Source organism: Alexandromys fortis, unplaced genomic scaffold (assembly GCF_014885135.2).
Source record: "Alexandromys fortis isolate MF-2015 unplaced genomic scaffold, M_Fortis_MF-2015_v1.1 scaffold_14, whole genome shotgun sequence".
Taxonomy (NCBI): Eukaryota; Metazoa; Chordata; class Mammalia; order Rodentia; family Cricetidae; genus Alexandromys; species Alexandromys fortis.
In genome coordinates this window covers 19,155,400-19,171,479 of record NW_026067910.1, presented here as the reverse complement: position 1 = coordinate 19,171,479, position 16,080 = coordinate 19,155,400, and positions in this window count along the sequence as shown.

The window sequence follows — 16,080 nt, the reverse complement described above, 5'->3', positions numbered from 1 at the left end:
TCACCTTTTGTTCATGTTATAGAACCCCTCACCCCACAAGGAGTTTATGCTGTGGAGAAACAGCTCAGACTCAAAAGTTGGGGTTTCCAGACAAGAAGGTGCCTGTGGCAAAGCTGGCAGTGTGTCAGAACTCGGCTGAGTGAGAATGGAGGAGATGAGAGAACGTGTTACGGGCTATTTAGGCAGCTGGGACACATGTACAGGCTGGCGGGGGTGAAGCCTCCTTTCCACCTAAGAATGGCTCTCAAGATTCAGGCAGACTCTGTGGAGCACCTGGAGTTTCTGGTTTCTGAAATCGCACCCTGAGTTTTCCCATATGAAACGGACATTCTTTTCTATGCCCTGCACTCTCCCTGCTCCCCACTTCCCCAGGTGTTGTCCCCCGTGGATTCACTCATTCCCTGGCTCCTGGGTGGGTATAGCTGGTGTAGCCTGTTAGAGGTATGACTTTTGCATTACTCTCTACATGGTGGCCTAAAACGGCCTCCCGAACTTTGGCAGGCAGAAACTACCATCGCAAGGTCGTACTTTTGGAAGCCGGGTCAGGCACACTACGGAGATGGCTTGTCTCTGTTCCATAGCCCCTAGCAACTCTGGCTGGGATGCCCTCATCTGAAGGCTACCCCAACTCTAGCCCTTCCATGTGCTGTGATGCTGACTCTACAGCCCAGGTGAGGTAACATTTGAGCGCTTGGATGTCATGTGTCCATGTGGCTTGGGCTTCCTTCCAGCATGGTGCCTTCTCTGGATGATGCATTACTTTTATGAATTACTATCTAAACTTAGTTTATGTCACTTCTGTTCTGTTCCAATCACAGATGTACCCAGATTCACGAAGGGGTGAGTCCCATTGAAAGTAGAGTGTGTGGGCCCACAAACATGAAACAGACACTGGACAAATGTGACCCGCTACAGTGTTTATCTACATATGTATATGTGTGTATACGTGTATGGGGGCCAGAGGATGACATTAGGTGTCTTCCTCAATCATATGCCACCTGATTTTTAGACAGGGACTCTCATTGAATCTGGAACTTACCAATTTGTCTAGATTGGTTACCAGTGAACCCCAGAGACCCACTTGTCTCCCTCCAGCCAGGGTTTGTGTTACAGGTGCATGCTGCCATGCCTTTAAAAAAATTATTTAACATGGGTGCTGGGGATCGAAACTCAGGCCTCGTATTTGTATGGCAAACCCTTTACCAACTTAGCCACCTGCTCCCAGGTTCACTGCCACCAGCCCACACCCTGTCTCAGCCAGCATCCCATCTTGTTGTGGGCTCAACTGAGCTTCCGGGGGCTTCAGAAATGACCCTTAACTTTTGAAGTCTGGCTGTTGAGATGTAGAGGTTCTCACTGCTAAGAGCCCCCAGGGTGGTGACCTGGTGTCATTTAACCCTGTCCTTGCTTTAACTCTTTTGTTGATTTCTTAAGTGAACATTCCTCTGACAGGATTGCCATGTCGTAAGTGCAAACCTGGCCACAGAGGTCCCAAGGGCCCTCGGAATATGCCTGGAGGATGAAGGATTCAGACCCATCTCTCCCAGCTGCGTGCTCTGTGTTCTTTCCCAGCGCGTGGCTCACAGTTTGTAGTCATCGGCCCAGTAGAACCTAGCAAGACCTGGGATTGGTTCCCCTAAAACTTTCAGATACTCAGATACCCTCTCTGCTAGGTGCCCTTTTTTTCTGGTCACATGGGACTTTGTATGTGTCATTTATAGGTTGGGAACTCCTTGGGGTCCAGCAAGCCCTTGGTCTTTCCTGGGTCCTCTAGCCCGGGGAGAGCCAGCACAGCGAGGTTGAGTGACATACCACCACATACGTTCATAATGACTTGGGTCTCCAAGTTCAACAATGCTGAGCGTAGATGGACAGAGAGGGGACGGCAGTACAGAGAGAGGGGACGACACTAAGGTCTAGCTCATGGCCACAGAAGTGAGAGGAGAGTTTCCAGCCTACAATCTACCCTGCATACCAGAGTGACCTTTCAAGCTCTAAAGGGCTTCGCTGCTCATTGAAGAGTAATGGTGCTGATGGTGGTGATGGTGATGGCACTGGCGATGGTGGAGGGCGTGGGAGCGGTGGGAGTGGTGATGGTGAGTGATAATGATACTGGTGATAATGATGGCAGTGGCCATCATATTGGTTATGATGACCGTGGTGGTGGCAATGGTGAAGATGAGATGATGGCAAAGGTGATGATCATGGTGGTGGTGGTGGTGAAGATGAGATGATGGCAAAGGTGATGATGGTGGTGGTGGTGGTGGTGGTGGTGAAAACAACAACAGCTGTTGGAATATTTACCACATACCAAATCCTTGGCATACATTATCTTAATTAATCTTTCTAAGTACGTACAAGATTTTGGAAGGTCCCTCCCTTTGGGGTCATTTACAGAGAGCCTTGGAAGAAGAGGACCTCTTTAATTCGTGTCACAGGATCCTCGCTTGCTTATCCTCTGTTCTTGACATCCTTGTGGTGAAGGTCATGTCTTAGGTGACACTGGGCGGCAGAAGTGACATAACTTCCTCCAGGCCACAGAGCCAGGATTGAAGCTGACTGTGTTAGACTCTTCTGCTCTTGTGCTGCCTGCGTCCTTTCCGCCTGCCACAAATGAGAGCCGGGGACAGAGTTAAATTAGTAGAGTGCGTGCCTAGCATGCATGAAGCGCGGGACATGGAACATGCCTATAAGCTGGCTGTCGAAAGGTGGAGGCAGGAGGATCAGAGGTTCATGGCCACCCTCACTACAAAGTGAATTTGAGGCCAGCCTGGGCTACATGAGATCCTATCTCAACGAACAAAAACACGCTCAACAAAACAGACAAATAAACAAGCAAGCAAGAAAGAGAGAAGAGAGAGGCAGATCAAGTAACTCACCTGCACCACCAGCAACACAGAGCACAGAGGTGACTGCTGAGGGCAGGGTGGTCAGTGAGGAGGCCAGCTGCCATAGTCCCTGCTGTATAGCCGCTTCCTCTGGGATGCTTTCTGTTTACTTCAAGGGAAAAGCAGCAAATAGCGCATCTGTGACAGTGAAGCTGGGCTTCCTGATAATTCTATTCCCAGATCAAATCACAGCTCGGGGAGTGCACTACCATCAACATGATTACCTTGGGGGACAGAGACAGGGAGTTTTATTAAATGAGACAATCTCGCTAAAAGGAAGCCTTACATTAGACTTTAGGCCTTAAATAATATTAGTGTCAAGAGATGACAAACTTTCAGCACAATGAGTGCCTGCTGCCTAGGAGCCAGCGCTTCAGGGGAGGCCCCAGGGCCTAAAGAATCCAGAGGTAGCAGCAGACAGAACAAGTCTCCGGCCCAGTGACCACATATAACTGGGTTGTGGTTGACAGAGCAGTTCAGGGCCCTCAGAAGCCCTCCCCCAGAGAGAGAGAGAGAGAGAGAGAGAGAGAGAGAGAGAGAGAGAGAGAGAGAGAGAGAGAGAGAGCTGCTCTTTTCTAACTTAGGCACAAGGACCCGGCAACTGGGCAGTCTCCAGGAGAGACAAGAGCTGGTTTCTAGGCTGGGCGCCACCTCCAACCCTATAGCATGCTGGGCTGCCCTGGGAAGCCTGTAATAAGGTCTGAGCCATCAGCATACAAGGTGTGCCATAGAGACATGAAGACCTAGCAAGTTCTGATTCAAGTCCTGCTTCACTGACCCTGTGACCTTGGCCATATTAGACAATCTCTGTGGATGTCCGCTTCCTTGGCAATGATGTCACACCCTTATTCTGGGGACCAAATGAATGAGTTCACATTGTTCTCCAAGGACAGAGCCTGACACACAGGTCATGCCCATCTATTACTCTGTCTTGCATGTCTGTCCCTGACCTGTTCTTTTTGCTCTTGAAGCATTCCTGCTATAGCGTGGGTCTGGAATGTCCTCTAAAGGCCCCTGTTAAAGGTTTGGGCCCTACCAGTTCATAGAGCTATTGGGAGGGGTAACATGGAAGAAATTAGGCCATTAGTAATGTGTCTTTGAAGAGGCCATGGGAAATCCTGAATTCTTTTCTCCACTTGCTTTCTAGTTAGCACGAAATGAGCAGTTTGCCCCATCACACATCATCAACACAATGTGCTATTTTATGACTATAGCAAGACCAAGCCACCGTGGATTGGAGTCTCTGAAACGGTGAGCTCAAATGAACCTTTCAGCCTTGTAAACTGATTGCTTCAGGTATTGATGATGGCAACAGAAAGCTGACCAGCAGTTATCCATATACTCTCCTCCTAGGAGAGGCTGACAGCTCTTGGAGGGCTAGTCTAAGACCTTGAGAGAATAGGTACTTCAGGCCTGATTCCATCCGTGCACATCTGGTCTTGTTCATTCCCTTAATGTAGCTTGGGGAGGTGTCCCAGGAGTCTGTGGCCAGAGAGTATAGCTTCCTCCCTGGGTCTGAGTGATTCCTAGGACAGCAGAAAATGCCCTGAGAGGGAGTGCTGGGATATTTGGAATAGACAACCATCTGTGAATGAGACTTGGGATAGTTGGAGTAGACAGCCATCTATGGATGAGACTTACAGATCAAACTGGCTACTGTCCTGGAAGACTGCTTAATCTGGGGAGCCCTGGGTGGGTGGAGGCCTTTGCCGGGGTGCCAGGAATCTAGAGCACCAATCTGGGTCTCATGTCCTTGCTGAGAGACCATGGGCAATCACAGCCTGTGGATGGTCCACCAAGTAGGCAGTGTGTGTAGAGGATTCTTCACAGGTTTCCTTGGGGCTTTGTCAAACCTGTCCTTTCTAGTTTCAGTTGGGGGTGGGCATCGGGCCTGGCTGCTCCATTGGGAGCTTGGCCATGTCTCAGCGGATTTATGCTTTACTGGGCACTGATACCCAGGAAGTCAGAGTATGTGGGGGTTACCTAGAGAGATGTAATAGGGCCAGGTCACAACCTCTGGCCCTGGTTTCCTGCCTGGCCTCCTCCAGGTGACATCATACTTGTTAGGCTATAATATCTTCTTAGGTCAAGGCCTGCCTCTGTCACCCCAAACATCGTCAGAAGCTAAGAATTCACCTTTCTCCACTTTTTATGTGGGCTGGTACTCTCCTTGGTTTTGTATGAATCATAAGTTCATTAAAGCTGTAGCAGAAGGTTCTCGGATCACCATCCCCTCCCCCACTACTATCACGAGGACACCTACCTATCCCCACATGAGGCTTAAAACAAGGTGCTGTGTAGGTAAAGAGGCGCCCTTTGGAGCTGCTGGCTAAAAGAACACTGTGTACGCTGAGACGTCCACAGACCAGAAAGGGCTTGAGTCTGACCAATGACTGACTTCTGTCCTTAGAAGGGTCAGGGAGACTCTATGAAGGGACAGGCTGGGTAGGGAATGAGGATAGACATTTAGGAGAGAGATCCAGGACATTCAGAGGTAGATGTGGCAGACATCAGAAGTCATTTGGAGCAGTTCTGTTGGGAAAGTGGTTTGGGAGCCCTGGTAAGGGGGTTACATTTCTGGACAGGGTCTTTACTAATGACATTGCTCTGCTTCAAGGACGGGCATGGTCTGCCACCATCTCTGTTTCTGGGAGGGAGGAGTTACTGCCCTTGGTCTTCAAGACAGACTCCCACTCAGACTCACACCAGCATGGCTTGAAGATGAAACTCCCGTATTGGTTAATTACCATCGGAGCACCGTGCTGTGACGTTGTAGACCAGCAACCTCAAAGGAGGGTCAGCTGCGGGACTCCTGACTTCATAATCTGACTTGAGGATGTGGTCTCAGGTGGGTGGAAGCTGTTGTGAGCCCAAGCACAAGGCCCAGACTTTCTGCCAAGACAGGGCTAGGGCCGGCCTGGGTCCTGAGAACTGGGAGGAGCTGGCAGCTCCTGTCACTCTCCTAAACTTGTGTGCCAGAGACAGTCTTGCTGTTTTTTGTCATTCTGTCCTGACCTCATACGGAGGGATGTTTTAGGACAGGAAGTCCTGAGAGTCCTTCCATCTGTTGGCTGCCATAGTCACCTGTCGGTTATGGCCTCTCCCCTGTTCACTCTTTCATTAAACATTTCCAAGCCTTATTAATTGTTATGATTGTGTGTGTGTGTGTGAGGGAGGGCATGTGAATGCCCAGGGCACATGTGTGGCAATCACAGGACGGTGTTCATGAGGCAGTTCTCTCTTAGCTTGTTTCTAGAGACTGAACTCAGACAGTGGGCAAGTCTTTTACCCAGTGAACCATCTTGCCAGCCTGCCTGTCGCTCTTCTTCGACAGAAATGCTCACTTACTCTAGGCATGTCTCCTCACCCATGTTACCTACCTCTTAGCCTTCTTCTTTCTCCGGTACGCTGGAAGAATCTTCCTCTTCCAGACTTTTTCAATTTCCCTGGACCAAGGCATGTTTCTGAGTTCCCTTAGCTCCTGACCAGGCTAGCAGAGAAGGCTGGAGCAGGGCCACCCAGCTTTGATCTCCCAGAATCCACCATGCGGGTAACCTGTGGGATTCCACCTCAGTTTCTGCAGCATGCAACTTGTCTGGAGAGAAGGACAGATGCAGGTGCTGAGGCTGTCCCCCCACAGAACCCCCGCTGAACACTGTATGCAGGCCTAGTCAGGTCCTTTTCAGGAAGCAAATGCTGGCTCTGGAGCACGATGGTGCGTGTTCAGCTTCCGGTTTCGCTGCTTGCAAGTGTGGTGGCACAGGCAGGTGGCGAGGTCTCTGCTCTCTCCTCTCTAAACAGAACTTTGCAGCCGTCAGCCCGCACAGATTTACGGTGTGAATGAGTTTCGTTAACACACAGTGAATATACTCATTCCTTTATGAGTGACTATGGCCCACCTTGAGAAACCCCAGGAACAGGCTCTGGATGTTGGTGGCCCAAGGAGAGGCAGAAGAGTGGACTGGCAAAGGGCATGGCTACAACCTGGCTGCACGCATTTGAATTCTATCATGCATCTTACAATGGGACCTGAGAACATTTGAGGTTCTGGGCCCTCGTAAAAATGACTGTAAAATGCTGGCTAAATAACAGCATCTGTCTTGTGGGCTACTTAGAGCCGAGGTGACGTGCTAATATCCGTGAGGTTGGTCCCAGGTGGCTGGCGCAGGTAAGTGCTTGCCACACCCACTTGGCAGGTGGGAAATGGTCTTGTAGACAGAGCATGACTTATTAGAAGCAGTATCCATTCCTACTCAATTCCACTTTAATCCAAAGCCAAGGAACATTCTTATTTAGTCCTTCCCTCACCTCTCGGTTTAGGCTCTCTGTGTCTTCCATGTCCTCTTTTTGCTCATAACTGAAGACCTCTTGACCCAGTCTTTACCAGCCCACTGAACCTTTCTGAGCTGCAGTGTTCAGGAAGCTAAGCCTGCTAAGCCTGCTTCCTCAACCTTGGTGGTCGTTAGGGGTCCCTGGGGAATCAGTGTTCTTTATGATGATCAAGGCCACCAGTTCTCTCCCCCTTATTCTGTCCTCTGCAGTCTGCCTGTCCTCTCAAAGCTGGCCAGTTTCTGCTTCTGTTTGGCTTCTGTTTGCACGCTGAGCTGCGTTGGGGAGGGGGGGAGGGGCGTGTATCAAGATCATCCTCAGTCTCTTGCTGCAGAGTGCTGAGCCGGCAAGCAGGATCAATGCTCAGCCGTTCCTCTGCTGTGATAAGGGCTCCTGTGTGCCCCTGACGAAGGCATGTCATTCTTCATCATCACAGGCAGCCGAGCAGGCGGACGAGGCGCCTTAGACTTGGGGAGGATCACTGGGGGCAGTAAGCAGTGTCCTCAGTCAACAGTGGGGCCTTGAAGCAAGGGAGGAAGCTGGCTTGCTTCCTCAAGGACGTGCTGGGCTGCCGTGGTTCTCAGCTTGTGGGTCACGACCCCCAAAGAGGGATAGCATATCAGATATTTTCATCACGATTCCTAACAGTAACAAAATTACAGTTATGAAGTAGCAACGAAATAATTTTATGATTAGGGGTCACCACAGCATGAGGGACTGTGTTATAAAGGGTCATAGCATTAGGAAGGTTGAGAACCACTGCCCTAGAGGAACAAGGTTACCTCTGCTGCTCTCCAGTGTTCCAAGAGCCCGCTGCTATGTCAGTCTCCTGTGGGGTAGCCACTATTGCCAATAGCAGTCTGGCCGCATGTCACCACCACCTCTTGTCTGCTGGAGACCGCGGACACGGTTCTCCTTGCTTCTCCTCTGCCTTCGCCTTATAAACCACGGGGTGTTTCTAGGCGCAGCAGAGTCCTCTTTTCTTGCGTATGGTTTCTCCATGGTCTTTCAGGTCAAGTCCCACTCTCTAAGCTTTGAATTAGCAAGCTTCTTGGCCCCGTGGGTGGTGGCAGAGGTAATCAGAGAAGACTTCCTGGAGGAAGTGACAACTAGGTTGAAGGACAATTGAGAGTAATGCCCTGCACTCACAGGAAAAGCACTGTGGGACAACAGTAGCTAAGGCCCTTCCTGAGAGGCCCCACCCCCACTGTCCTCTAAGCCTACGGGATTTCTGAGAGGAAGCAGAGCGGTGGGGCCTTGCTTCCGGCTCTGCACAAGACATTTTAGGAAGTATCACAGTATGGCAGAGGGTGGGTAGCAGCCACACAGGAAGGGGGTGCAGCCAACGGGATTTGTTGAACCCAGATAAATGCCTCCAGGAACGTTCAAAAAGGAAGCCCTCACTGAGCTTGCAGCCTCCTGGGTCCACACCCAAGGTCACTCCCAAGGTCACACCCAAGGCCCAGATGGAGGCCAGCACCATTAGCCTGGTCACAAGAGGTTGAAGGCAGTTCTTCGAAGCTCCATAGCAGGGGGGAAGGGCAGGGAAGCCACTGTGTCCTCCTCAGTGGACACGCAGAGACTCTGGCAGGGAACTCACATGAAGAGGGCAGGAAATGGGTCTCTAGTCTTTCTTTCAAATCATCTTTCTGAACTTAGACGGCTCACCTTTCAGCGGCAAAGGCAGAGGACGTGCCATGTCTCCTAAACTGAGTGATTCAGAAAACAAGATGGATCTGTTTGTGGTACAAGGCGAGCTAACTCCCCTTCAGGGCTATATGTGTCAAACTCAGAGTCCAATTTGAGGGTATGAGGGGCCTAGTCCTTTAGATGCATGTTACAACTGACACTGGACATGAAACATTGCTTCATCTTTTTTTTGGGGTCCTCAGTCTTCCTATCTGTGCAATGGGAATCCTAGCAATAGCCTTCTGGTTCTTAAGGCATTTAAAGTGTCAAATGAGATCATGCAAGTGTAAGTATGTGGTGTGTGAGGAGCTATGTGCTGGCCACAGTGGTGAGAGTGCGGGTGTGACGTCAGTCCTCATGAAGCTCATGGTCTGGTAGGAAGGTAACTAGGTAACAAGACTAGGAAACTCCACATGGAAAGATCTCTGACAGGGGCATACAGTTCAGGCATCAAGTGGGACACAGTAGAAATACAGCATCATGGAGGACTTCCTGGTGGAGGTAGCTTCAGTGGAGACCCGTGGGAGGGACGGAGCAGGTAGTGCAAGGTGATGTTGAGGGCTGGGGTCATGGAGGAGATGGAAGTTCTCCTGAACGGCTCTAACTGGCCCAATATCTTTCAAATGTTACCCTGGGGAATCCAGTCTATGCTGGCGAGAGCTGGAACTTGACAGTGAGTGTATCCAGGAATGGTGGAGAGGGGCGGCTCTGCCTGGAAAATTCAGTGATGCATTGTAAGAATTCCCAAGTCGGTACTGGAGGTGAGCTTCTTAAGGGCTGGGGATGTAGCTCAGTAGTAGAGCACTGGCCTCCCATTCAACCCCATAGCACAGCTCCCCAAATAAGTGTACTCTCTTGTTTATGCAAACACGGAACGGAATAAGAATGATGAAGTACCATGTACTACAAGTCGCTTTCCTGAATGCTTCCTGACAGGAATAAGTTATCACTTTTGGGAGCCCTTCCCTGGATACATCTGGATACCTCACCTCCTTTAGCTTATGCAGGCCTTGAGTCCCCACCCCTGTCTGCTTTGTCCAGCCCTCAATCCATCTGCCAGGCCTGAGGGTAGACATTGTTTTTTGTGTCTGCCTCGATACCCTTTATGATCCTTGGTTTAAGAAGAGCTGAGAATGACACGTCAAAGGAGACGGCAGAGACTTCCCTTGTGCACACAGCGGCCAGCCTCGGCTTAGCGCAAGACAGAATAGCTGCTTCTGAGTCTCCAGCACAAGATGTATACATTCCCATGGGGCTGTGGGGCAAAGCTATTGTTCCGAGCCGCTGGTTGGCAGTTGTTTGTGTCTGTGGTGGTCTAGTGGCAAGTATGTCCCTATTGAAGGTGGGCTTTTAAAAACAGTAGCCCACTCCGGAACAATGAGAATTTCTGTACCCAGAGATTAGCAGACGTGAAGACCTCTATCCTTTGTCACACAGCTAATGTTCAGAGATAGCCTTGGAATCCACTAGGAGGCCATTGTTAGTATCACGTGAATTAAACACCTTCATTCGCTGTTGGAGGTCAGGAAGGTGATGAAGTCCTAGAGGCTGAAGGGAGCCGTCCTGCTTCACCTAGAACCTGTTCATTTCCCCCTAGATTTCTGTGGCCGCCTATCATCTATCAGGTGCTGCCCGTGACCTTGGAAGTCTTGGGCTTTCTGGAGCTGGGATGACAAGCAGAGAGAAAGAGACAGGGAGGAGAGATCTGATCGGGTGGACACTGGGCCTGGCCAATGTGTACAAGTGGCTGTGCCAGACCATAATATCTAGGGCTCCATGGTGCACATTCATTGGTCATACACCCGGTGTGTATGTACACTTAAGGAATCAGTGGGTTTCTATGTGTAAGGAGCTTTATAGTGAGCTGGGGGGAGGTGGAATGGTGAGCAGGGTGCTCTAGGTCACTGAGACCTGGCCCCTGGCTCTTCAGAGGGGCTTCTGTGAGCGGAAGGCATAGTGTAAGGGAGCCGAGTATGCTCAGCCTTCCAGATTTGAGCACCCTTGATTTCTGGACTGGGATCCAGGAAACTCAGCTTCTATCTGTGGCCCCAGAAAATCTGCCTTCTTCTCTGCATCTCAGCTCCTGCGCTTCAGAGACCTGTAGTGTGTGACCCCCAGATGCCATGGTAGGACAGGACAGGACTTGGTCCCAGGGGCTAGACTGGGGCTATAAGTGCCCAGAGAGATCATTTGGAGGTGATTTTGGCCTCAGGTACCAATGCTTCAGGAAGACCTCCATTTGGTCCTCACTGCCACTGCTTGCCACTCTGATTTCCTCTTGGCTCTTAAACACTACACTGAGGCTAAGAAACACAGTTTTCTGACAGACAAGTGGGTGAGCATCCCCTCTACCGTCTGAGGTGCAAGTGACTTGGAAGGGCCTAGATGCAGAGCCCAACTCAGGGGGGAAGAGCACCAAGAACACTTCCCAAATGCACAACACATGTAGCCCCAAGGTCTCTCTCTCTCTCTCTCTCTCTCTCTCTCTCTCTCTCTCTCTCTCTCTCTCTCTCTCTCTCTCTCTCTCTCTCTCTCTCTCTCTCTCTCTCACACACACACACACACACACACACACACACACACACACACACACCAGGGCATTTTGGGCAGGGAACTTTCCAGTCTCCCATGTGCTTTCTCCCTCACCCACTGAGTAGTACTGGGGAGACTTGGCCACAGCCTCTGCTCTCTGGACGGATAAAGATATTCCATGAGCAAGTGGGATCTGTCCTACAACCCATCCTGCCCCTCACCTGGGGACTGACCCTGCTGTGGTCCCTCTCTGCCTTTGAATTATCCATCCCATAGATGTTAGTTGTCCCTAACTGGGACGTACGCCCATGTAGTAGGGAGGGGTAGAGGGATACCTTTGACCTTCGTAAGGGTTCTGCAGACACAGAGACCTGGGCCAGGTTAAGCAGTGTGACCTTATACAGTCCCTATCATCTTCCTGGCCCTTTCTCCTTTCACTTGCAAAAGTCTCGTCAGGAAGAAATGAGAAGGGCCCAAGCCTGTCCCAGCATCTAACAATGGTGTCACACACAGTGTCTCTTGCTGCCTTCCCCTAGAGAATGGGTGGATGATGACAGGCTTTGGGTCTTTGCCAGGGGGGAGGTGACCTGACTTGATGGCTCCCCCTTGCTGCTAGCTGGCCCCCTCAACCTTGAATCCTATTGTATAGGTCTCAGGTCATGTTTGCCTTTGACTACTGTGTTGATCTCTGTGAGGGCATGAGGAGAGTCTGGTTCCCTGAAGGCAAGTGGAAGCTACCTTTCTGCCTGACCTTCATGGGTGCCTGGCACAATCCCAAATTCAGTGACAGAGAGGGACCCTGGCATGCTGTATCAAGTGTCCTGAGCAGAAACATAGAGTTTATTCCCATGTTCCTCTTGGTGATAGGGCAATGAGTGGGGTAGACAGGAAACTCAGGGGACAGGAATAGGGAGGACTGGGTTGAAACCTGGGACAGGGAGGGAGCAGGGGGCCAAAGGAAGAACCAGCCTCACTGGAACTGTAGTGAGAAGTCTGGGTAATGGAGGGCACAAAAGAGGACGAGGGTGGGTGAGTGGAATCCTAGGCCAGCGGTTCTCAACCTTCCTAATGCTGTGACCTTTTAATACAATTCTTCAGGTTGTTGTGAACCTCCCCCACCCACCATGAAATTATTTCATTGCTACTTCATAACTGTGATTTTGTGACTGTTATGAATTGTAACTGTAAATATCTGATATGCAACCCACAGAGGGGTCGCGACCCACAGGTTGAGAATCACTGCCCCAGGCTGAGGCAAACAGCATCACAGCCGGGAAGTCCAAGTGAAACCCACTTGGGATGGTACGGCAGTTTTTGAGTGTCTGGGATGATGATCCGGGCTCCCTGCTCAGGACTTCCAGTCCTCCCACCCATGCCCAAGAGTCAGTGCTGCCAGGCAGGCTGCAGCCCAGTGCCAGTTTTCGGTCGTCCGTGGCCAGGGCCCTGGGATTAGACTCAGTCCCAGGGACACAGCATGCCTCAAGGCTGCAGGTGGCCTATGTGGCCTCTGTGCCCTGGCTTTGTTTTCCCCAAGTGGCTGCACAGAGGGGAGGAGGAAGGCAGGGCAGCCTTTGCATGTGGCAGCAAATTTGGGCCATTGATTTCCATTTATTTCCTGCTCAAATGATCCAGGCCGGCTGCTGCTGGGGGTGGGGGCGGAGGGGGGGCTCTTTAGCATTTTAAGTTTGCAGATAATTGGAGGAAAATAACTCCAATAATGAAATCGCTGCTGGATCACATTCTGATACGTGACAAATCAATTCATTTATGATACCTTCTTTGTCACACTGAGCCATTCTGGTGCTCAGTGGAAACCTCCTAAATTAATAAAACTGTTAAATCCATGAAGCCCTCTGCTCTGAGCAGCACATCGCAGCACAAGTTTGAATCATTAAGGGAATAAAACTGATAAATGTGAGTGGGGGAGTTGCCTTTGTCTGGAGAGGGGCTGGCTTTCAGGGCGGATAATTGTCTTCAGCCTCACTGGGGCAGCAGGGGGCGGGGCAGGGGTGGGGCCAGGCACACTTCGGGGGTGGAAACCAGTCTTGACCTTACCCGCGTCTGGAACAAGCTGCTTTGGTAGTGATTTGTGTAGCTTTAAGCTTTTTAAAGGAAGTATGATTTAACAGTGAGGAGAGAAATATAAAGCCTTTACTGAACCCTGTCAAACTTGACTTGGCTTGGCGGAGATTTTTCCAAAATGTCTACACTCATCAGCTCACAAACTGTCCGGAGAGGCATGGCATAATAAATAGAGCAGGGGTGGGTGGGGCTAGGCTCCAGCAGGCTGAGCGGCCTCCTGACTAATCAGTCTTGTTAGCTGTGTGTCCCTGAGCAGACTGCTGTACTTCTCTGGGCCCCTGCTTCCTCAAACATGACTTGGTATCGAGGATGGGGGGGATCTCACCATAAGTATATAAAAGGTATGTATAAGAAGATACATGACAAATCTCGTGCAAGGTAAGGGCTAGTAAATGTTATTTCTGAGCATGGCCCCAGGCAGTTAAGCAATTCTGCAATTCTCACTGCACCAGCGCAGATTGTTTTTTTGCTGGGTTGGGTGTAGATATCACATGACTGTGATGGAATCTGCTATCGGTTTCTGTGCAGTATACCACAGTGATGTCTGTTCTTCGGCTTGAACACAGAATCGGAACAGATGCCGAGCATCCCAGCATCTCTCACTTAGTCTGGCTTGGCTCAGGAGGGTGGAGTAGGGAGGCCGGCACCCAAGATGCCAGCCAATGGCACCTCACTCCCTGCCTGCATAGCCCAGTTCATGGGTGCTTAAAGGACTAGGCCTGAAATGGCGGGTGGGAACTTTGCTTTTCTGGTTACCTCTTACCACACTGAATCCTAACCTCCTCTAGGGGCCTTTGTGACCTGAGATCCCTGGAATGGTTGGAGTAGCCAACCCCATCCTTGGAGGTTGTCTAGTGGGGCATCTTCAAAACCACAACCAGAAAAACTCTTGTACTGCCCAGCACTTGTGTATGTGTTGTGCACGCATAATTGGGCAAAACGTTAGGAGGTTGTACTTGCTTTTCATGCAGGAAATGCACATGACTGTGTTCTATTCTAATCTAGCATTCATTTCACTCTAGCCTATCTTTGGTGTGTGTGTGTGTTGTGCCCATGTATGTGTGCATGTATGTGTGTCTGTGTATGTGCATGTGAGGATTGAAGTTGATATTAAGTATCTTCCTTGACTGCTCCCTGCTTTATTTATTGAGACAGGGTCTCTCACTTCATGAAAATTTCTCTAATTCCAGCTGGTCTAATTAGCCAACTTGTCCTGAGGACCAGCCCCCCCCCCCAGACACATACATCTGCCTCCTGAGTGGTAGGATTATAGGTGGCCGCCATTCCTGCTTCACTTTTATGCAGGTTTGGGGGATCTAAATTGTGGTTCTCCTGCTTGCATGGCCAGCTTTTATCCATGGAGCCATCTTCCTGGCCTCTGTTCTTGGTTTTTGTTTATTTTTTAAATATTTATTTATTATCTGGGCGCTGATGGTGCACACCTTTAATCCCAGCCCTTGCGAGGCAGAGGCAAGTGGATTGCTGTGAGTCTCAGGCCAGCCTGGTCTACAAAGCTAGTTCCAGTTAGGACTAGTTACAATTAGGACTTTTAAACAGAGAAATTCTGTCTTGAAAAACAAACAAAAAATTATTTTTTACTATTTTTTGTGTGTGTGTCACTGCATGCAGGAGCCTTGGAGATAAAAAGCAGGGTTGTACTTCCTAGGAACTGGAGTTACAGATAGTTGTGACCTACAATGTGGTGCTGGGAACTGAATCTCTGTCCTCTGCTAGAGTAGTAAGTGTTCTTACCCACTGAATTATCTGCCCAGACCCTGTTCTTGGTCTTTAAAATGCTGCCTTGGTCCACTAAATTACTTACATGGGCCATTAGTGGATGTGACTCACAGTTTAAAGCATTTGGATCTGGCCCACTGCTTACTGTTTTGACAAGGGACTTGAGCATAAAGGCCTCATAGCATGGTCTTCTCACGCTACAGACCTGAGCAGGCCCAACTCTCCCAGGCATCTGCCTGCCACAGTCCTCTTCGGTCACTCTGTACAGGACCCAGGGACGGTGGATGGAGATGGATGGGTTGTCACCACCAGCCTCTGTCTACCTTCTTGAACAAAGGATGGAAGTGACAAGGTGGCTCAGCTGCCCTCTCTGCTCCACAGAGATCAGAGGGGGATGGGAGCAGGGAGCCCATGCCCCTGGTATAATGAGCCACGTGGCTGCAAACCTGACAAGTCTTTGCTCTGGAGCATCAGGAATCCCTGGCAGCCGCCAACACAAGTGCTAATTGCCAGCTTGGGCAAGGACGGCAGCCCTGACATCCATATCAATTATGGCCACTGGCCATGCTTGGGAGACAAAGGTCTCCAAGGCTGTCAGGCTCCAGTGTCAAAGCTCTGTCTGCCGAAGTGAGGGACAGAGACAATAGCCACCTATCACTAACCCACTGCCTTGGCAGCCCGCCCCTGGGTGGAGCAGAACAGAGCCTGACAGGTGAGGGGCCAATGCACGGCAGTCAGGCTGCCTTGATGCTTTGACACAGTGTTTCCCACACTGTGGGTGACAGGTTGTTGTCAACCCTTAGGTGAGAAACTGAAGCTCCAA